This window comes from Pleurodeles waltl, chromosome 1_1 (assembly GCF_031143425.1).
Source record: "Pleurodeles waltl isolate 20211129_DDA chromosome 1_1, aPleWal1.hap1.20221129, whole genome shotgun sequence".
Classification (NCBI taxonomy): domain Eukaryota; kingdom Metazoa; phylum Chordata; class Amphibia; order Caudata; family Salamandridae; genus Pleurodeles; species Pleurodeles waltl.
In genome coordinates, this window is record NC_090436.1 from 919829603 (window position 1) to 919852374 (window position 22772).

At 42.0% G+C, this 22772-nt stretch overlaps 1 protein-coding gene across 2 annotated transcripts in view; it reads right to left on the reverse strand.

Annotated features, from left to right (window-relative positions):
• PTPRD (protein tyrosine phosphatase receptor type D) overlaps window positions 1-22772 on the reverse strand; it is a 3982777-nt gene that overhangs the window by 1401002 nt on the left and 2559003 nt on the right. For both annotated transcript variants that reach the window (XM_069230134.1, XM_069230131.1), the window contains exon 7: window positions 9643-9670. The gene's annotated coding sequence lies outside the window, so the exon portion shown is untranslated. The remainder of the gene's footprint in view (window positions 1-9642; window positions 9671-22772) is intronic.

A 22772-nucleotide genomic window follows, 5' to 3' on the forward strand; every position in this document is an offset into this window, starting at 1 on the left:
CTCAACCTCTCAGCAGCATTCAACACTGTATCACATCACACCCTTATCAAGAGGCTTCATCACATTGGAATCCAAGGAGTCGCCCTCAAATGGATAACATCCTTTCTCACTAGAAGAACCCAGAGAGTCTATCTACCACCTTTCATGTTGGAACCCAAGGATATCATCTGCAGCATCCCTCAGCCCTACACTGTTGAACATCTACATGACCCCTTGGCCAACATCATCAGAACCCACAGAATGAACATTATATTCTCTGCAGATAATACCCAGCTCACCCTCTCACTATAAGAGGAACCCTTCTCTATGAAGGCCAACTTCTGCAAGAGCATAACATCAATCGCCGACTGGATGTATAACAACTGACTAAAACTCAACACAGGCAAACTAGAAGTGCTGATCTCCGGGAACAACATCTCCCAGTGGAACAACTATTATGGCCTACAGAACTATGACCAGCACCCACTCTGACAGACCACGCTCTCAACCTTGGCATCATCCTGGACCACAAGCTATGAAAAAACAGGTAAACGCAGTCTCTTTTGCTTGCTTCCTCACTCTTTGCATGCTCCATAAGATGTTCCAATGGCTCTCAGTCAACAGCATTTGAACCGTCACTCAAGCCTTAGTCACCAACCAGCTTGACTATGGCAAACACACCTACCTAGGAAACACCATGCACCTCTTGAAGAGACTATAGACCATACAGAATTCGACGGTCAGACTGATTCTCAACCTCCCCAAACCGACGCACAACACCCCCACACCTCAAGGAGCTCCACCTGCTCCCCATTCAGAAGAGATATCAAATTAAGATGCTGATCCACACCTTAAAGGCCCTTCACAATCAAGGACCAGCATACATCAACCACCACTTGAAATTCCACCAACCCTCCAGACACCTGCACTCTACTTCCTTCTACCTCGCACAGAACCGCCACATCTGCCGAAGCAACAGTGGAGGATGCTCCTTCGCCAGCCTTTCTACCTTTTGATGAAATCATCCTCTCATCTGGAATTCAGAAAAGGACTCAAGACCTAGCTATTCAACTGAACCCCTTAGCAGATATATTCTCAGCACCTGGATACTTTTGCGGGTGATTAGCTGTTCTCTATAAATCATGTTTGATTGATGGATTGATACTTTGAAATGTAATAGTCTGCCTCGATATAGAATATCTTACTTTGCAGGGATAAACCATAACAATAATAAGATAATGTCCCTGAACAAACAAAGCCATTGCCTCTAGTGTTGTACCTGTTACTACACAATCAAGAATAAGAATTGCACAAAATGAAGCATAATAAATAAGTCACATTTTGTCTTGAGCGTAGAGCAGTACAGAGGACTCTCATATTCTCACACAGGAAGAGCTGTGTCAGTTACAAGGTGGTGTGATAGTTATGGTTTACTTTGTAAGTCCCAATTTGTTTCTATGTTTTCACTTAAGGTACATGCTTTGCTAACTGAATTACAACAAAGTATTGTGGTGTTCCACAAGGGAAAATAATTTGAAAGAACTCAGAGCCAGCCATGTTCATTCCTAAGAATATACAGGACACATACACCTTCACCCATCAAGGTGGAATGCTTTGTCATCAGTTCATCCTCAAGTTGGGTGGATGGTGCAATGCTCAACAGGCTCCTTCTGAAACTCTGGATTACCCTTAGGATCTAATCTGGCCAATTATACAGCCTTTCAAACTCCTTTTCAATTGTGGAACAGATTTGAGAGGACATGGACTGATTGCTTTGATCTTTCCTTTAACCCTTTTGGTAGAAATCCTTGCGAACGGTAGCCATTGTGATGATAACTTTAAAGAGTCTTTTCATTCTGGTGCAGAAGAAAACAGGAACATATAGAAAGGGAGGGAGAAAAAAAAAGTAGGTTTTTCCAGAATGAACCCCCATTACAGTCATCCTTTTGTGTGAGTATGAGATGTGTAGGATTGAGAGAGGACGATGTTAAGGCCAGGACCTGCAAGGATGAACTGTCTTAGAAAGCTCCAGGGTGCCATATTTGTGTGGCAACAAACCTATTTAATATTAGGTTACTTACACGAATCCTGGTACAGAGTTGCTAATTGTTAGAAATGGGGTTTTTGGTTGGCAGTCAGGCTACCCTCTGTCCAAGCAAGAACCCTCACTCTAGTCAGGGTAAGTCACACACAATCCAAATTATCCTGTGCCCAGCCTCTGGTAGCTTGGCACGAGCAGTAAGGCTTAACTTAGAAGGCAATGTGTAAAGTATTTGTGCAATAAATCATACAATAACACAATATAGCACCACAAAAATACACCACACAGTGTTTAGAAAAATATATAATATTTATCTGGATAATTGCAGGTCAAAACGATCAAAGATGCAATATGAAATTGTAGAGATATCACTGAAAAGTGATATAAAGGGGGTTATTCCAACTTTGGAGGAAGTGGTAATCCGTCCCAAAACTGACGGTAAAGTGACGGATATACCACCAGCCGTATTACGAGTCCATAATATCCTATGGAACTCGTAATACGGCTGGTGGTAAATCCGTCACATTTGGGACGGATTACCACCTCCTCCAAAGTTGGAATAACCCCCAAAGTGTCTTAAGTCTTTAAAAAGCAAACAAAGTCTCTTTCAAGCACAAAGTACCTGGTTTAAAGTAGAAAATCTCCGCAAAGGGCCGCAGAGGAAGAGATACGTGGAAAAATGGTGTGTGCGTCGTTATTTTTCACGCGGGGAAGTCGTGTGTCATTTTCCGGCGCGCGGACAGTCTCCTTTCTCTGGTTTGCGGGATTACCAGATGTCCCGGGGTCTGTGCGTGGAATCCTAGGCTTGTTTTCCGGCTGCGCCTCGTTCCGGTGGGGTGTGCAAGGAATCTTCTCCCTCACGGCAGGCGTCGCGTCGACTTCCTTTCTGGAATCGGGCGGCGTTGTCCAGACGAGGCCGTGCGTCGAAGTTCCGGTCGCACCGCAGGCGCCGCGTCGAGCGGCGTCTTTCCAGATCAGCGTGCATGAATTTTTCACTGCGGAGCAAGCGGTGCGTAGAATTTTTCGGCGCACAAGGAGTCCAAATGAAAAAGAGAAGTCTTTTTGGTCCTGAGACTTCAGGGAACAGGAGACAAGCTCTATCCAAGCCCTTGGAGAGCACTTAAGCAGCAAGACAAGAGTTCAGCAAGGCAGCAGGGCAACAGCAAGGCAGCAGTCCTTTGTAGAAAGCAGTCAGGTGAGTCCTCTAGGCAGCCAGGCAGTTCTTCTTGGCAGGATGCAGGTTCTGGTTCAGGTTTCTTCTCCAGCAAGTGTCTGATGAGGTAGGGCAGAGGCCCTGTTTTATACTAAATTGTGCCTTTGAAGTGGGGGTGACTTCAAAGAGTGGCTAAGAAATGCACCAGGTCCCCTTTCAGGTCAATCCTGTCTGCCAGGGTCCCAGTAGGGGGTGTGGCAGTCCTTTGTGTGAGGGCAGGCCCTCCACCCTCCCAGCCCTGGAAGACCCATTCAAAATGCAGATGTATGCAAGTGAGGCTGAGTACCCTGTGTTTGGGGTGTGTCTGAGTGAATGCACAAGGAGCTGTCAACTAAAGCCAGCCAGACGTGGATTGTAAGGCACAGAAAGATTTAAGTGCAAAGACATGCTCACTTTCTAAAAGTGGCATTTCTAGAATAGTAATATTAAATCCAACTTCACCAGTCAGCAGGATTTTGTATTACCATTCTGGCCATACTAAATATGACCTTCTTACTCCTTTCAGATCAGCAGCTACCACTTCAACAATGTATGAGGGCAGCCCCAATTTTAGCCTATGAAGGGAGCAGGCCTCACAGTAGTGTAAAAACGAATTTAGGAGTTTTACACTACCAGGACATATAGACTACACAGGTACATGTCGTGGCTTTTACCCACACAGCACCTTGCTCTAGGGGTTACCTAGGGCACACATTAGGGGTGACTTATATGTAGAAAAAGGGGAGTTTTAGGCTTGGCAAGTACTTTTAAATGCCAAGTCGAAGTGGCAGTGAAACTGCACACACAGGCCTTGCAATGGCAGGCCTGAGACAAGGTTAAGGGGCTACTGAAGTGGGTGGCACAACCAGTGCTGCAGGCCCACTAGTAGCATTTAATCTACAGGCCCTAGGCACATATAGTGCACTCTACTAGGGACTTACAAGTAAATTAAATAGCCAATCATGGATAAACCAATCAACAGTACAATTTACACAGAGAGCATATGCACTTTAGCACTGGTTAGCAGTGGTAAAGTGCCCAGAGTTCAAAAGTCAACAAGAACAGGTCAGAAACAATAGAAGGAAGGTGGCAAAAAGTTTGGGGATGATCCTGTCAAAAAGCCAGGTCCAACACTAATTAAGCTTTATTATGCAGTAACCTGCCCAATACCAGTTCTGGATCAGTGTAAATGTTTTATTAGAGATTCCAAGTTGTAAGGGAGTTGTCTAGCTTATACTGAGTACAGTCTAATGTGAAAGATGGTGATTCCTTTTGCAGATTAAATTGGTCAGTTTTCTCATCTGCACCGAGTTTTAGTTGATTGTTCAGAAGTGTGTCAATGGTGTATAATCTGAATTTATAACAATCAGTCAATATAGTGTCACAAGTTGGTTTCAGGACTTTGGCCATTATTGCTGTTTTTTGGGTTAGTGTTTTGCCGAGATCATTCCTATGTTTGGAGATCAAGGATCGTCCAATGGACTTTGTTGAATAGGCAGGGACCACCAGCCCATAGGCTAATCTTGAGTGCAGTGTCCTCTTTTAACATATCCTTGAAACATCAATTGAATATACTGTGAGCCTTTTCCATGTAGTGCTTTGCGGCCCATGCAAAGTGCCTTAAAAGCTGAGTGTCATGCTACAAGTTGCAAGAGTAACTCTTGAAGCATTGAATTAATGTGTTCCCTAGAAGGGTATGTGAAGAAGTAATCCTGCTGTGGTGTTTTGAATTCCTTGTAGTTTTTGTGGAGTCGAGCAAGAGTGCTGAGGTACAGACTGTTGGAGTAGTTGATTATTTGTACTATGAGGGTGAGAATTTCCTGTAGTTTCAGGTGATCCCTGAAGTAAGGTAGAATGCACTTCAGTGTACGCTTTCTGTAGAAAGTAGTTTTAATAATGTAATTAACATACAATGTCAGGGATAGGTGCGAATTCATGGTCACTCCAAACTTTCCAACCTTACACGGTATTACTGGTGGGACCTCCAATTCTTTGGGTCATATAAATGTGTGTTGTTGGCAGTTCTTTTGTCCATAATACATAATCATAGCTTTGTGGAATGCAGTTTAAGATGATTGGCCATCTCCAATTAATCAATGGCAAGGAGGCACTTGTTGACTATTTACAGAGATCAAATTTAACTAATACATTAGTGGCATAGAAGTTAGCATATGGCGACTTATAAACCTTCATTTAGATGCATAACAGAGAAGTTAACATGATATGTATAAATGTGCACGTTTGAAACATAGCGGACATTGTGACTTCCATTTCTTTTTGACATTGCATTTTGCCATGAAAGATAGTGAGTATTTATATTCGAGTGAACTACTGACATGAATTAATACTAAAAGTATTATTTTTAGAAAATAGTAGAGATGAACGATATATTATGAATATTAAACAAACATGAATTAATCGTACTTATATTGATTTAAATTATTTTTTTACAAGAGTTACATGTGTGTGTAGAAAAAGAAATGCAAGTGTAAACTGTTTCCAATGTCAGACACAAATAATGATTTCAATTAAATAATTTGCTTATCATATTTGATTCAAATTGTAAGGTGTGCAATATGATTTATATGTATTAATTGCATTAATACATATAGGTTTCCTTAACTAGACTAGGTCTGAAGAGTCATTTGGCAGCAGAACAGGAAAAGTGCTAATTCATTCTGTTCCCTTTGACCTGAACTAATTCCTAGGTTGCTGATGTGTTTGTGAATGTCCTATTGTATTAAAGACAGAGAACATGTTTTAACTATTAACAAATGCCACAGTATTTGTTCTAGCTCCTGAACAAAACAGGAAGCATTTCATTAAATTCACATGATAGCTGTTAGAATCTTTCTGTGCAACCTGGGAAAGAATCGCTAAGTTTCAATTGATGAACAAGTGTTATATTTTGGTGGAACTGTATGGATTCATCAAGATGACTTCACACACTCCCTGAGAAACTCGATGTCGTCAATGTTTTTCCAATGGATATTGATTATTTTGCTCAAGATGAGCCCACGTGGAGGACTAATCAGAAACCTGTGGACATTATTAGTTAGGGAGAGACTTTTGAGACTTTTAGTCAGTCGAGTCTAGCTGATGACCCCTTGATGTGGTGCTGCTCTCCCTCTCTCTCTCCTGAATCCCTATGATCCTTAAATGTCTTCTGAAGAATTAAAAGTAATCTTTCCTAATATTTCATTTACTTATGTTGTTCAGTACTAATGTGCTCAATAAATTCTGAACTGCTGACCTGCCCTTTGTGCAGCTTGTGTTCTGCACTGCTTCTGATGCTGCTGTCTACTGATGCTGAGAAGCTGTGAGCTATCTGGGCCAAAAAATCTTTCCTTTCTGCTGTCCCATGAGGAGAGGTATATAATCGCAATGTGGTTTCTTGTTTCCTTTTCAGCTTAGGTGATCATACCAGTGTTTTTTTATGTTGAGTAACCCTAGCTAGATGATTATTCCAAATTATTTTTGTCTCCTCTTTTGTTTTGCCCACATGTATTAGTCCATCCCCACACATGCAAGTCCAAATTCATAATAGGGATAAGGATGGCCCGGCCCTGAAAACTGATTGTTATTAATAATTTTTTGATGATTTACTGATGTCACCATCATCTGATTTCAAATCTGGTTTGGATATGCATATTATAGTTCTATTAACTTGTGTTATCCTCTTGGAGTGTTTAACAGTATTGATGTGCGGTAGGCTTATTCTCTTTAAATGATTTGGTCAGCCTCTGGTTTTCATATATGCTTATAACTTAGTTTTGCTCACCACATACGTTACATTGACTTTGTAGTTGTAATAAAGATTTGAAACTTGATTCAGTTTGAAGTCTTGCTTTTGCGGTCAAATTAGTCATGGTCACGCTATTCCATCTGTGAGACCTTCACAGGCTTACTCATGTCAATTCCAGGGTGGGAGGGTAATCCCCAGCAAAATGGGTAGGAATGTAAAGGAAACATTTTCCCATTGAGAAAAAGTAATTTAAACAACCTTTCATGGTTAATGCCAAGAAGCTGCAATAGGTTTCTAGGCATAACTTGGAAAACATTTGTGAATAGCAAGCAATTGTAAATATGCATTCATTTGCATCTATTTGAGGTAGGAAACCTATGTGTGAAATTATATGACTGTATTGTTTATACTAAGGCCCTTGTGGTAATATTATATTTATAGAACTTGTTACATTGTTGCAACAGTTGTGTTCAGGGATGTCAGTTTACTTGCAGAGAGTTAACACACACCGTGCTTCTGTTGAAACTGAATGATCATTTTTTTCTAAGCAAAAAATGAGGTGTTAGTGTTTATCAGGTGAAACTGCTGAGGAGAAATTTTCCCCAGCAAGTGTATGACCAACAGAATATATTAAAACAATAAAAGAGGAATAGTTATTATCCAGTTTAGCAATGACGGTGCTGCTAGCGGCTTACAGAAGCTCTTGTTCCGCAATTCTTTATTAAAATGTCTTCCAAAGTACAGGAGCCTTGAATAACAGATAACTTGGACACATATATGTGCCTTAACTCTATTTTATTGTGTTATGGGCCTCTCTGTTGCTTACTTGTCTAAAATTAGTGGAGCTTGTCTTCTCCCATTCTTCATTTTCTGTAAACTCTCGTATTGTCCTCTCGTTTTGATGTCGCCCTCACCCTTATGGTCCTTGCTCTTCAGATATGCTGTGGCCCAGTGCTCAGGATCCATATGTGTTTCAGGACTAGAGTGACCTAATGCTCTCATCATATTTTATCCAATAAACATTAGGCGTGTCATATTTGTTGGCAGTGAGGAGTGCAAGTCTGTGCTATTCCCACTGGCTGACATTCCCCACAGCAAAAATACATCACCTGCAATGGCTTGCACACTGCATATAACAACAGTTGGGGGGGGCATACACCAGGCAACGAGATTTGCTCTTTCTATCTCTGTCTAACCAGTGGCCTAACGAAACTGAAGGGGCCCCTGGCAAAATACCTGTAAGGGAGCCCCTTCTCCCTAGAAGCAGTCAGGGGCCTCCCGTCTGTACATAGTGTACTGTGCTGAGGGGGGCCCCTGGCCTATGTTACGCCACTGTGTCCAATATACTAGGTTTGTACTGAAGGCTTGCAGTGAGAGGGCACAGACAATTGTAAAAAGATGAGAATTTAACTTGTATACATTTGTCTGGCAAGTGCAGGGAGTCTGACACATTTCCACACACATCCGTGATGTAAGGATTCGAAAACGTTTAATCCTGTTTGCAAATCAAAGTAAAATCTTAACGGTTCAGTCTCTTGTCAGTAGTCGTAATTTTTCGATTTTACCAGACAATTCAATAAACTCCTGCCCAACCTCTCCATGACCTTTTCCTGCTCCAGAATGTCCTAGAAGGGGACATTCCTTTTCATGATGTGGTCATGATCACGGATCTGTGTCGGAAGTGTTAGCAGCTGGAGACAGTGCAAGGTCATTCTTTGGAGTGAGAGAGTGGGTACGGTGTAGGTAGGCGGGATAGACAAAGGCAGAAGTGTGAGGCAGGGCCTTCGAAGAAGGAACATGCTTGGGGAGAGGGACTCACAGAAGAGGACCATTGGTACGTACCGAGCAACACCAGTCACCACGCTGACCTTCGCGGGCCCTCGTGGCCCCTTGTAACAGCAGGAACTGATGCTGCCCCTCATTTTTTTTAAATTACAGAAAGCTAAGCTTTTTGTGTAACTACCCATTGTCAGAAAATACATGCAGATCTGCGTCACCACACTGTCGAGGCTTTAGGTGATGTCTTCTACCCCTGTGTGTTGATGGCATTTTATATATCCTGAAGTAGTGCCAATAATAATAAATCTTCCCAGCTTGCTGAATAATGCTGTCGCTGGCTCTTCTGTGGTGTGCCAGGAGTAAACCAGTAAGAGGACAGCCAAAGTAACTATTAATCTATTTTGTGGCTAAACCATTTTGAAATGATTATTTGAATAGTCGTCTCCACTCTACTTTTACCTATCATCATTAATATTTGGTGTCTCATACTAAGAAAACATCTGTAGATGGAGACTAATCCAACAGCCAGTGATACTCTTAAAGACCTTTGGCATATAGGAAATATAAGGTGATGTATAGCTAGAAAGGCAATTCACGTTAACGTTATCATATATTATTGCACCATGGTTGCTCACCTAGTTTATCAACAGATATTGAAATGCATTCATATCTAACAACATATTAGACACAAATGAAGTGGGTGCTCATAATACAACAGTCAAGTGTTGGACTTGTGTAACCACAGAGATGAATAAAATTTAGCAAAAGGAATATGATGTGTAGGTGGAGTACCGCATTTTAGTTTTATTACAAGTGTGAATCAACAACCTTTCTTTTTGTGTTTATACAAATCAGTACAGATTAACTTAACTAAAAAAACTAAAATGATAACATCAGAATGCTTACCTCTGTGTACGCTTCTGAACAGAGTTTTCTGTAAGAGAGAAAGGAATGTTGTTCAGATTTCTGTATTTTGCAGTCTTGGCTCATGCATGCACATCGTCTATATCTTATTAGATTTAAAGATGATTTTGAGCAACATCCTATAGAATGTTTCACCAAACAATATATTCAAAACATAAGTACCTTTGAATGTTGTCTTATGTACTGACATAGAAATTAATCTAATACCACCAATACAATTTAAGTATATGTACCATTTAGGCTCTAACAATAATAAGCCTTGCCTGACCTAGAGTGGTGAGCCTTCACAATAGACCCTTAAATACATCAGATATAGATACATTTTGTGGTTATGAATCAAAACTTTAAAACTCTGAAATTCACCAGGTTTGCTGCAAACACATATTACCCAAAGCACTGCTCATGACCTTACACATGATGTTCCAGATGAAATCACAAAGGACATTATCAGTAACTTCACTGATTGATTTTGACCATATGCCACCCAGGCCCTGCGACCCCGGATATGGTCTGGGGGATTTGGATATCAGATTTTCCAACATGCACAGATGTACAGTACCAGGCCTTACACTCCTTACACATCTCCACTCCAAGAAAGTACTTGGCACAGGCCTTTGACTCATTAAGGCCCATATTTATAGGAAAATGACGGAGCGCGACGTTGTGCCAAAATTGGCAGTGCAGCGCTCCGTCATTTTCACAATGCAGGGTTGTGCCGTATTTAATTGAATATGGTGCACCGGTGCTGTCCTCTGTGCTAAATTTAGCTGCCAGCACTAACACAGGCATCCTTGCACCATCGTGTTGAGGGGTGTGATTGTTTATGTGCAGTAAGATGTCCCTTCCTGCACATAAACAATCACTAATGGTGATGTGACACTGCAGCACACATAGAAGTGCCAAAGCGTCATTTTCAAATGATTGTTTATGTGCAGGAAGGGGCACCTTCCCACACATAAGCAATCATGTCTGGCACTTTGCTTTATTCATGTATGCTGCAGAATGCAGCACACATGGAAAACCCAGAAAACAAGAAGGAATAAAAGTATTCCTCTTGTAGCCCCTTGCTAATGCCACCCCTGGGGTGGTGTTAGATTTTGGCACTGCGTCCGGTTTATGAGAACTCGTAAATCAGAGGCAGCGTCAAAATGAATGGTGTAGCTGTGGCACGCCCACAGCAACACCCATTGCACGCCCCTTCCACGCAAAGGTCTGCGTGTGAAGGGGTTGTATTTACAAGGTGGCGTTGGGGCATAGTGCCACCGGACTTTAGTTCTTCGAAACATTGATGTCCTTTCAGAATATATTTAATAATCAAGACCTGTGTACACTGCTGATCCACAATTTTGTCAGTTGTGATGTGTAATATCCAGCCAGTAAAATCACCAGTGTTCTTTGTGATTACATTTTAGCATCATGTGAGTGGTTACCAGCAGTTGATATGGGATTACTATGGTTCTATAAATAAAAAACATAAATGCCCTTGCCCTTCACTCTTCTATCATTACGAATACCTCGTCATCCTGTAGTTAATATTGAAATTGCCATTGTCTCAATGTCATCTCTTTGATACAGTCTTTTCTTTGCCGCTAATGCCTATCCGTAACCCTGTCACATACAAATAATAGCTGTATATTTTATCATTAATTAAATTACATTAAATTAATTATTTACACTTTAGCATAAATCTCTTGCTAACCCAAAACATGCCTTGACTTATATTCTATCTTTTCCTGTTAATTACAAGAAAATACATTTGTATAATTGCCTACTTTATAACGTATCACTCGTCCACAAAGTATTTAAATATTTTTAACATAAATGCATTCACTTATGTTAAATTAATGGATCGAAAACACCTCGCCCTTATTCTGATCATATACCTGAACACTGTTAAATATTTTATTTTTACATTACATCTAATTTAACTTTAATTAACTGACTACCAATTATTGTAAAACTAAGGGTCTGATTTAGAGTTTGGCGGGGGTTACTTTGTCACAAATGTGACGGATATCCCATTGAGGAAATTCGATTTTTAATACGATCGTATCGACCCGTCATTTTGTGGCCCGCCGCCATTTTATGTTGCCTTCACTCAGGCAGCACAGCGAACGAAGTCCATTCTGCCTTTTCTGCTTATTCTGCAACATGGTGTTCAAAACAGTCTTCTGCCTCTATCTTTACAAGACTGGTATTAAGGTCTGACCGAGTACACTAATCCCTGTCTGGTTTTCTAATCCTTGTTTCAACTATCTGTAGGCTCACACTATTCTCCGCCGATCTTATCTTATCGTCTGGCCTTCGCTGTCCTTTGCTAGTATTCTCTCATTTCACAACTGTCCTCCAAACGCACACAAACTTATCGCACCACATGCAACTTCGTTGTGGATCGGTTAATGAATTAGTTCAAGGGAGGGGTGACAAACACAGCTGGAGGGGAGGCAGCCTTAAGTCACTTGATACTTTGTTCTGTCTTGTTTTCCGACATTTCTATTGACTCTGTTCTATCTTTACATCATTCTTACTGGCTCCTTTCTATGTGTTCTGGGAGTGTATGTAGTTAATGAATGTTTTTATACGGTATATAAGATTGTGCGCCACAAAGTAAAGTGGCAGTCTCCTGAGAACATACCTTGTGTACTTCTTGGACAACTGTACTAGCTGCAGCTAATAAAATCTGATCTTTTACGCCTGACAGAGTGTCCCGTGTCTCTGTTAGTTGAGGCAGGTGAATCCAAGGAGATTTCAGGCTTACCCTGCGCCGCCAGGCCCATAAGGTTCTGGTTCTTCAACTGGCGCCCAACGTGGGGCGGCTTCAGCGGTACCGGTTCTGCCTGAAGGTCGTGAGGAACCCCGCAAGAAAATTCTGGAGGAATCGCGAGCCACGTCAAGCGACCCCTGTATGTCGAAGTGGTCCGAAGGTCTTTTTCAGCGCGGTTACTCCTTCCTGACGGCTACTGACGACTGCTGCCCTGACTGCCGCCCTGCCTTGGCCCTTTCTTTGATGATGTATGGTAAAGCGAGATGATAGACGGGCCTCTGTTGGTGTAAGAAGACATCCTTAGTTAAGTATTTGGTGGGTCGCGCCCACAAATTTTGGTCTTTGTTTTGTCCTTAGGTCCTTAGATTTGGCCATTGCAGTGGCCAAAGCCGAGGGGTAAGTGCATTTGTGCTGTGTAAACTGAAAGTTTTACCCCCTTGATGTTTGTGAACAGCCAGTAAAAATCGTGAGATGTCTGGTCTGACTAAGTTTGGAAAACTTTGTTGCTTTGGTTGTAATAGGGACTCCCAGCTTGAGGACTCCTGTCCGATTCCTTCGGTTGGAACTCCCACATATGAGCTCTATTCTAAACATGGTGTTGGTCCTATTGCCTTTAATAAGACATGGACCCGATATACAAAGAAAGATGGTGTTTTAAAATGGCCAGAAAATGGAAGTTTCGAAACTGATGTGCTAGATAATTTAGAAGCAACGTTATTTAAAAGAAAAGCCCGGCCGGCAATGTTTGACTCTTTTCGCCTTTGGCGTAAGGAAGCCAAACAGAGAGAAATTAAACAAGCGAAACGAGATAGGAAAACACAGGGAATGACGATTATACAGGCTGCTCAGCAATTCAAAGATGATGAAATAGATAATGCAATGGAAGTTTCAGACAGACAGCATCGAATGGCAATAGATAAATGCTATCCGACGTTGCCTATCTCTTCCCTTGATAAGAGAAAAGATTTTGAGGAAGATTCCTTAATGTCCCACTTATTGAAATTGCCTCCGCCCTATGTACAAGGTGCTAATGTACCCCCGATGTTACAGCCTGTTCAGCCGCCAGTTGTGCTTCCGCCTGCTCCAGCTTTTCCACATTTGCCTCCTCAAGTATTGCCTATGCCAGCTTTGCCTTTAACTCCTTTGCCTTCTGCTCCTTTGGCAATTCCTAATGCTCCTTTAGTTAATTCACCTAATACCTTGTCCCCTATCCTTATGTCAAATTCTCCATCTATGCGTAAGCAATTTACCGATACTGTCTCTGGTCTCTTATCACCTTTCTTTGAAGCTTTAAACGTGTCTCCAGCTTTTTCTCGAAGACAGTCTCGTAGTCAATTCCCAGACTCCGAAGAGCGAGAAAAATTGGACTCACTTGCTTGTAGATGGATCAAGAAGGGTCCCCAATATAGTACGTCTGATATTATGTCCACCTTTCTGCAATGGAATGCACCTACGCAGAGATATGTTTTTAAAGTTATGTGCGATACTCTCGCTAAAGAATGGGAGGATATGAATTTGGGTTCGGTCCCACAGGATCTATTAGATGTTCAGGCTGACTTTGACAAAGGACTTATTGTGGGTCCTAAGGTTGAAAACGCTGTCAGAACACTTATTTCTTTCAGATCCCTATTGTTCTCACAGACTTTTCCTGATTCTGATCCTTCAGTTAGGACAGCACTGAAAAACTATCCCATGAGAGAGGTTTCTCCAATATGGAAGGAAGAAGTTGCAGCAGCAGGTGCTAATCCAGCTATTCCTGCGCATTTTCAGCGCATATGGATACATGTCCCCTGGAAAAGGTCTGAAGTTTTAGCACTTAAACAGTCATTACCAGATTCACGCAAAAATCCTGCTGGTTACTATAAAGAGTTGTCGCAAACAGTTGATGCATGTACTATGAATTTAGCAGATATTGACATGTTGATGGGAAATGTAGTTCCACAGACAATATGGGCTAAAATTCGTAGAGAGGATCACGCTCAAGAATTAGGCGGCGATTGGAACGCTATTATTGCCGCAGATAGAGGTCAAGTAGGTGGTGCAAAGCCCGATGCTTTGATCTCAGAACTCCCTGGTAGGATTATTACATTAATGAAAACAATGATGCCTGCTTTGAGAGTTAATTGGGATAAGCTAGCAGCATGTAAACAAAAGAAAGATGAAAGTGTTTCCGATTTCTTTACCCGATTTGAGGAGACATTCATTGATCACAGTGGTCAAGATATGGCTACAGAAGGGGGACAGCGATTATTTGTGGATAAGTTCGTATATAACTTGCTTCCTGAACTATCACACAAGCTAAAAGACTCCGAGAGTTCATGGGCAGTTTCTTCTTCCGCCCAGATATTGGCTACTGCACAATATTATGAAAATAGAGACAAAGAAGAAAGGGAAAAACAAGAGAAAAAGACGAAAGAATTAAAAACTAAAGTTCTCTTGCAACAGGCTTATCCTCCTCGTTATGTTCAGCCTCAGTTTCAACAGCCTCCGCAGTTTCAGAGGTTGTATCAAAAGCCTGAACCATTCATTCCAAGACCTTTGCTAGGTCCCAATCAATGTGCTTATTGTAGGGAGGAAGGTCATTTTAAGAACAGTTGTCCGGCATTGTTGCAGCGTAATGGAGCAACATCTGCTTCACGAGGTCGTGGTGGTCTTCAGTCAGCAAATAGAGGTAGAGGTCGAGGTGTGTTAACCCAAGGGCAGCGTTCTTTTGTTCCTCCAAATTCCGGAAATTACTTTGACCAGCAAAATGTTAGGTCTACACAGTATTACAGTGAGGATCAGTATATTGAAGGAGGGAATGAAAGTCTTCATTTTGAATAGGACAGCCATGGACAAAGTAAGGGGGTTACGTCAATTCCAGTGGATCAGAATGGACCTTATGTTAATGTCACTACAATGGGTGTTTCAGAGCCATTTCTTTTAGATACTGGTGCCATGAGAAGCTCTATCATTCATTCTAAACTCCCTGGCGCACCTTTGTCTGGCTTAACGAATGTATCTGTAGGATTTTCTGGCGCCCCTGTTCGCAATCCAGTTTCTTGCCCTTTGCCTGTTTCAATAGGTCCTTATGATTTAGAAGCTCCGCTTCTTCTGACGAATGGTTGTGGTGAAAATCTGTTGGGTTTAGATCTATTAAAAAGAATGTATGCTACGATATATTGTTCACCTTCTGGTGTATACCTCACTCTAGGACAGAAAATGACTAGTCCAATGTACTTATCAAAAGATCAATTCCCACCTGAATTGCTTTCTCTTCCCGAAACGCTTTGGGCTACGGGTCCGAATGACGTTGGTTGTCTTGAGATCCCACCTTATGTTGTTACTCTTAAGCCCAATGCTGAAATGCCACGTATTCCGCAATACAGAATCTCTACTGAAGGTGAGAAAGCACTTCTGGAAATTGTCCATGATTTGATTCAGAAGGGTGTGGTTGAGGAAACGAGAGGAAATATATGTAACAGTCCTGTTCTTCCGGTTCTTAAACGCACTGATCCTTCTCAGCCTCCTGTTTATCGTTTTGTAATTGATCTTCGGGAGGTAAACAAGATTGTCGTACCGCAGTTTCCTGTAGTCCCAGATATCACTGCTCTGTTGACGATGATACCTTCTACAGCGACTTGGTTTTCAGTTATCGATTTAAAGAATGCTTTCTTTAGTATTCCCATCGCCGAAGAGAGTAGAGATATTTTTGGTTTTTCCCTCGGAGGCCGAAGCTTCCGGTTTAAACGCGCACCTCAAGGTTATTGTGAAAGTCCCTCTGTTTACAGTCAAGCTCTAAAATGTCATCTTGATGCTTTTTCCTTACCGTCCGGTGCCGCTCTCATTCAGTACATGGATGACTTATTGGTTGCAGCTGATTCGGAGGAGATTTGCAAAAACGTGACCGTTGCACTATTGCGTCATTTGTTTGATCTGAATCACAAGGTTTCTCCTTCTAAATTACAATATGTCTGTCGCGAGGTGACTTATTTGGGTCATCTCTTGTCAAAGGAGGGACGACGATTGACCCCCGAACGAATTCAGGCAATTGCACAAATGTCAGTGCCATCCACACAAAAAGAGGTACGTGCCTTTTTGGGCATTACTTCTTATTGTAGACAGTGGATTCCGAGTTTCTCTTTATTGGCTAAACCGCTGTTGGCGCTAACTTTAAAAGATACGCCTCAGCCTCTTCCGTGGACTGACGAGTGTCAGAAGAGTTTTACTGATTTGCGTATTGCTTTGTGTTCTGCTCCTGTATTGGGTACTCCTGATTACAGTAAGCCCTTTACGCTCTATGTCCACGAAAGAGAGGGTTGTGCATTGTCAGTCTTAACGCAGCGTTTTGGAGATCAACAGCGACCATGCGCATATTTCTCAGCTACGTTAGATCCAGTAGCTAAAGCATTGCCTAGTTGTCTTAAGGCGACAGCGGCAGCAGCAATTTCTATTCGACAGTCTGCTGGAGTAGTACTAGATAATACTCTCATTGTTATGGTGCCACATGCAGTGGATATTTTACTAAATAGGACAAAAACGCAGCATCTTACGAGTGCTCGGTTGTCCGGATATGAGCTGACGCTTTTGGCTAGTCACATACACATCAAACGATGTAATACCCTGAATCCAGCTACTTTGTTGCCTCTTCCAGAAGAGAGAGATGTTTCTGAACAGCATGATTGTTTTCTCCGTACTGAAGAAGAGACTAAGGGTAGAATTGACCTAAAAGACACGCCATTGGTGAATCCAGATGGAACACTATGGGTAGATGGTTCTTGTTTCAAGCTCCCGAATGGAGATACAGTTTCAGCCTACGCTATTACTACTTTGCATACGATTGTGGAGACAGCACGCATTAGACATAATTCAGCTCAGGCAGCTGAATTGATAGCCTTAACTAGAGCGTGTGTGTTATCCGAAGGAAAAAGAGTAAACGTGTACACTGATAGCCAATACGCTTTTGGTGTAGCGTTTAACTTTGGGCGCTTATGGAAGGAAAGAGGATTCTTTACTTCCCATGGTACTAAGATACAACATGGTCAATTAGTGACTGAACTTCTTGAATCACTTACAATGCCTACTCAGATAGCGATCGTGAAGTGTAGTGCACACAAAAAGATTGTGGACGATGTTGGTCGAGGAAATGCATTTGCAGATGAGGTAGCGAAAAAGACAGCCAGAGACAACACAAGTCGAATGTATGTTTCAGGTCCCGCAAACTGCGTAAGAGAAAAGGGAATGTGTGAAGATACAGTAGAGAGTGTGAAATCAATTCAAGGAGAGGCTACGGAGAATGAGTTGAGAAAGTGGAAGGAAAGTACAGGAATGTTAGATGAGATGGGATGTTGGGTTGAATTATCAGAACATCAACGTTGGCTGTTACCAGATGCTTATGTACTACCTGTAGTTACTATGGCACATGGTCCAGCTCACCTAAATGCAAAAGGAATATGTAGGCTTCTGGCTCCAGTGTGGCAAAATGAGGGGATCCCAAAGTGTGCAAATAATGTAGTAAAACATTGTATTGTTTGCTTGATGTACAATCCGGGAAAGGGAACCCCAACTCCAGCAGGTCATTTTGCTCCTCCAACATATCCATTTGAAGTGTTGCAGATCGATTATATTCACATGGAACGATGCAACAATCTCAAATATGTTCTGGTGGTAGTATGTGCTTTTTCTAGATGGGTAGAAGCCTACCCTCTGAAGGACAATACTGCTTTATCAACTGCCAAAATACTTTTGAAAGAATTCTTCCCTAGGTTTGGTTTGCCGCGCATTGTCTGGAGTGACAATGGGAGCGAATTTGTGGGTCAAGTCATGCAAAAAGTTTGTGCCGGTCTTGGCATAAAACAGAAGTTCCACGCGGCGAATCACCCACAGTCGGCTGGTTTAGTAGAATGCTACAATGGAACCTTGAAGCTTAAAATTGCTAAGGTGCAAGCTAGCACAGGACTTAATTGGCCTGATGCTTTACCATTGGCTCTTCTGTCCATCAGAACAGCAGTACACTCTCGTTTGGGGCTTAGCCCTTACGAAGTGATATTTGGTCGCCCAGCTAATGTATGGGGAGTTCCTCGCCCTAAGAAATACTCAGACTTGCCATACCCGATGTTGATTGACTACTTGCATGACCTTACAACTAAATTGCGTGTTCTTCATCAACAGGTTCAGAGTGCTCTACCAGAGGCTTCCACAGACCCAGGTCATTCCATCCGACCAGGTGACTGGGTCTGCACGAAAAATTTCCAACGACAGAGAAATTTGGAGCCCAGATGGAGAGAGCCACGCCTGGTTCTTTTGACCACAAGAACAGCAGTTAAAGTCAAAGGAAAGAAAAACTGGGTGCATGCCGTGCACTGCAAGAAAGTGCCTTTGCCTTTGCCTTTCGATCAGTGGGTCCGTAGAGGCATCAGTGACTCTGAAAGTGAGAAAGTTCCGCAATTTGTACCATTCAGTGATGCGCGTCTAATTGGAACACTTTCTGAGAAAGAGGACGACGACATCCTTCAAGAAGCAATACCATTGCATCGTCGCTTGAACACGACAAATCCAGGAACATTGTTTCAAAACCAGACTGCTTCTGGACAGGAACGCTATAATTTGAGACCAAGACCAAAGAACTTGTAACTTTCTCTCCTATGTAGTACTCTATCCCGGTTGCAGGGTCACGGTAGGAGTCTTAGTCACGACCTGAGTAAGTGGCAATAGGCCTGCAGGACCTCACAGTGTCATAGGACGGTAGATAATCGTGACTACAGTGATTGAGGAAGATTGCCGTGAGCATCCACTTAGAAAGATGGAGGCTACATTAAATAAAAGAGAAAGTAAAAATGTAAAGAATAATTGTAAAGAAATATGTAGTCATTGTAGTATTGCTCTATGCATCATTATATTGTCGTGTATTCTTTTGGCATCTGTAAACTGGATCATTATTACTCTGCAGCAAAAAGTTGTCTCTTCTCCTACCTCTACATCTCCTTCTACTATCTCTACGCACCTATTCCACACTCTTCCCCAGCATGAACTCATCAGAAGAACTGAATACTTTAACAATTCCTTCGTCCAGTTGTTACATCAACATCAGTTAGTGATCAATACAACTGACTGTTGGGTGTGTGGATTCATACCACATACGGTAGAAAAAGGAATGCCATATTTAGTTCTTCCATTCTCCTATGAAGGTTCCGCTTGGGCTTATTTTGTCATTTTCAATAATGCATATCAAAGTAAAATTAAACAACCTGTCAGTTCACATAGCGTTGGTTCAGATTTCAGTCATAGTTTATTGATAAAGGGAATGGTAGCTATGGCTAAAATCATGGAAAAAAGTGAAGCTTCCATAGATGAAAGAAAAGCATATACCAATTGGAACATAACTGATTACATTTCCAGCCTCAATGATAAGGTTGAGCAAGGAAAATCTCCTCCGATACGGGTCATACCCCAACAAGGAAATTTCTGTCTGCAAATAAATGGTAGAACTCCAAACACCGGACAAAGAGAAAGTTTATGTTCCCATACATATGTTTATTCAGCCCTGAATTCACCGCCGTTAGTACCATCTCAAGGTACATACTTCGTTTGCCACGATAGGGCTTATACATGGTTGCCAGCTGATTTTTCTGGTACTTGTTATATAGCCTTTCTTCTTCCCCCTACATACACCGCTCCTGCGAACCATCATAAAAATAGATATGGCAGAGGGATTGTGGATTCGAAAGACACAGCAGGACAAGAGGGAGGAGATTTCCTCAAAGGATTTCTTCCCTTCTGGGGTCCAATGGCCAACAGCAGAAATATAAGGCAATTGGTTCGTGTCGTAGAAACCACCATAGACATCACTGTAGGAGCTTTAAGTAACATTACAGCTGAACTACAGGCTGATCGTCTTATGACCTTGCAGAACCGTGTTGCCTTAGACTTTGTTCTTGCGGACCGTGGTGGAGTATGCAAATTGATCGGATCAAGTTGCTGTATTTTCATACCTAATGACGCTCCGACAGTATACCAAGCTATCTCTAAGTTACACATAATCTCCGAGTCGATTCATCAGGACGAAGGAGATTGGTCCTTTTCAGAGTGGTTTTGGGGATTACTGTCCAAATGGGGTTGGAAGGTATTGACATTCTTTGGAGTAATTTTAGCTTTTATATTCTCTTGTTGTCTTTGTATGCACTGCGGTCCTGCCGTCTGCAACCTATGTGCTACTGCATGTATTCCCAAACCCAAGTCACAAAGAACAGAGAATATCAAAATGATGGTACAGCAACAGCTTGATGACCTCATGGCCATAGACATCGACTCAGACTAACATGAGTTTGTGTATCTTGCCTGAGTTCTGGCAAAAGGAGGGTCTGAGGAAATTCGATTTTTAATACGATCGTATCGACCCGTCATTTTGTGGCCCGCCGCCATTTTATGTTGCCTTCACTCAGGCAGCACAGCGAACGAAGTCCATTCTGCCTTTTCTGCTTATTCTGCAACATGGTGTTCAAAACAGTCTTCTGCCTCTATCTTTACAAGACTGGTATTAAGGTCTGACCGAGTACACTAATCCCTGTCTGGTTTTCTAATCCTTGTTTCAACTATCTGTAGGCTCACACTATTCTCCGCCGATCTTATCTTATCGTCTGGCCTTCGCTGTCCTTTGCTAGTATTCTCTCATTTCACAACTGTCCTCCAAACGCACACAAACTTATCGCACCACATGCAACTTCGTTGTGGATCGGTTAATGAATTAGTTCAAGGGAGGGGTGACAAACACAGCTGGAGGGGAGGCAGCCTTAAGTCACTTGATACTTTGTTCTGTCTTGTTTTCCGACATTTCTATTGACTCTGTTCTATCTTTACATCATTCTTACTGGCTCCTTTCTATGTGTTCTGGGAGTGTATGTAGTTAATGAATGTTTTTATACGGTATATAAGATTGTGCGCCACAAAGTAAAGTGGCAGTCTCCTGAGAACATACCTTGTGTACTTCTTGGACAACTGTACTAGCTGCAGCTAATAAAATCTGATCTTTTACGCCTGACAGAGTGTCCCGTGTCTCTGTTAGTTGAGGCAGGTGAATCCAAGGAGATTTCAGGCGTACCCTGCGCCGCCAGGCCCATAAGGTTCTGGTTCTTCACCATCCGCCATATTACAATTACAATTTAGCCTATGGAACTTGTAACAGGTGGGTAGGATATCCGTCACGTTTGTGCTGGAGTTACTTCTCTGCCAAACTCTAAATCAGGCCCGAAGCCTAATACTTACCGTAAGCTATCGTTAATATGCAGCTATATCCGTTTTTTAAGTCAAACTCCATTGAACTAATTTGTTGAAAAAGTTACCTTTTCACTGTGCCTAATACGGAGTCCAGTACTATCCCAAGACTTGGAAAATATTGAATCATATAAGTTTTTATTTACTATAATGGATTTTTAAAAAAAAAATTGATAGACACCTTACCATAACTATTAATGCTAACTGTAATCCTCACTATTTAATCAAATAATTCTACTTCATTAAATTAAGTTAAAATAAATACAACATATTTAAATATTTTGACACTTTTAGGGGCATACTTACAAGCTCCATAGCACTACCCGAGCATCAATTTTTGTGACACCACAGTGGCGCTGTGTATTACACATATTTACAAGACAGCCCTACGCCACTTTTTGTGGCTTAACGCCACCTTGCAAATATGCCCCAGATGCAGTTTTCTGCAGCGGAAGGGTGTGCAATGGGTGTTGCTGTGGGCGTTGCACTTCAACACCCATTGCTTTTGATGCTGCCCCAGATTTACAAGAATCTGTAACTCTGTGACAGACCAAAAACTAACACCATGCCAGGGGTGGCCTTAGCAAGGCGCAACAATGAGAAATTCTTAAATTTTTCCTCGTTTTTGCTTCTTCTATGTGTGCAACATTCTGCAGCACGCATAGAAAGAGCAAAACCGGCATGAAAGATTGTTTATGTGCAGGAAGGGGCACCTTCCTACTCAGAAACAACCAATCCCCTCAACACAGACACCTTTGCACTGTGATGTAAGGAAGCCTGCCTTGGTGCTGGCAGCACAATCTAGCTCCAGCACAGGAGGAAATACGGGAGTGCATTCTATTCTTGTAAACATAGTGCATCCCTGCATTTCAAAACTGGTGCAGCACGGCGCTGCTGATTTTGGCACAGCACCACGCTGCACCAGTTTGTTGTAAATCTGTCCCTAGACCTTTAGCCCGTAAATTGGGACGTGGTGCGCAAATGGAGTAATTGTGTATAAGCAAATTAGTTGATGTAAAAAACAGAAGTGGTAAAGTAGGAATGGTACCACTGGTTGTGGTTTGGAGGATTTTAATCAAAACCACAATGGACCATTCAC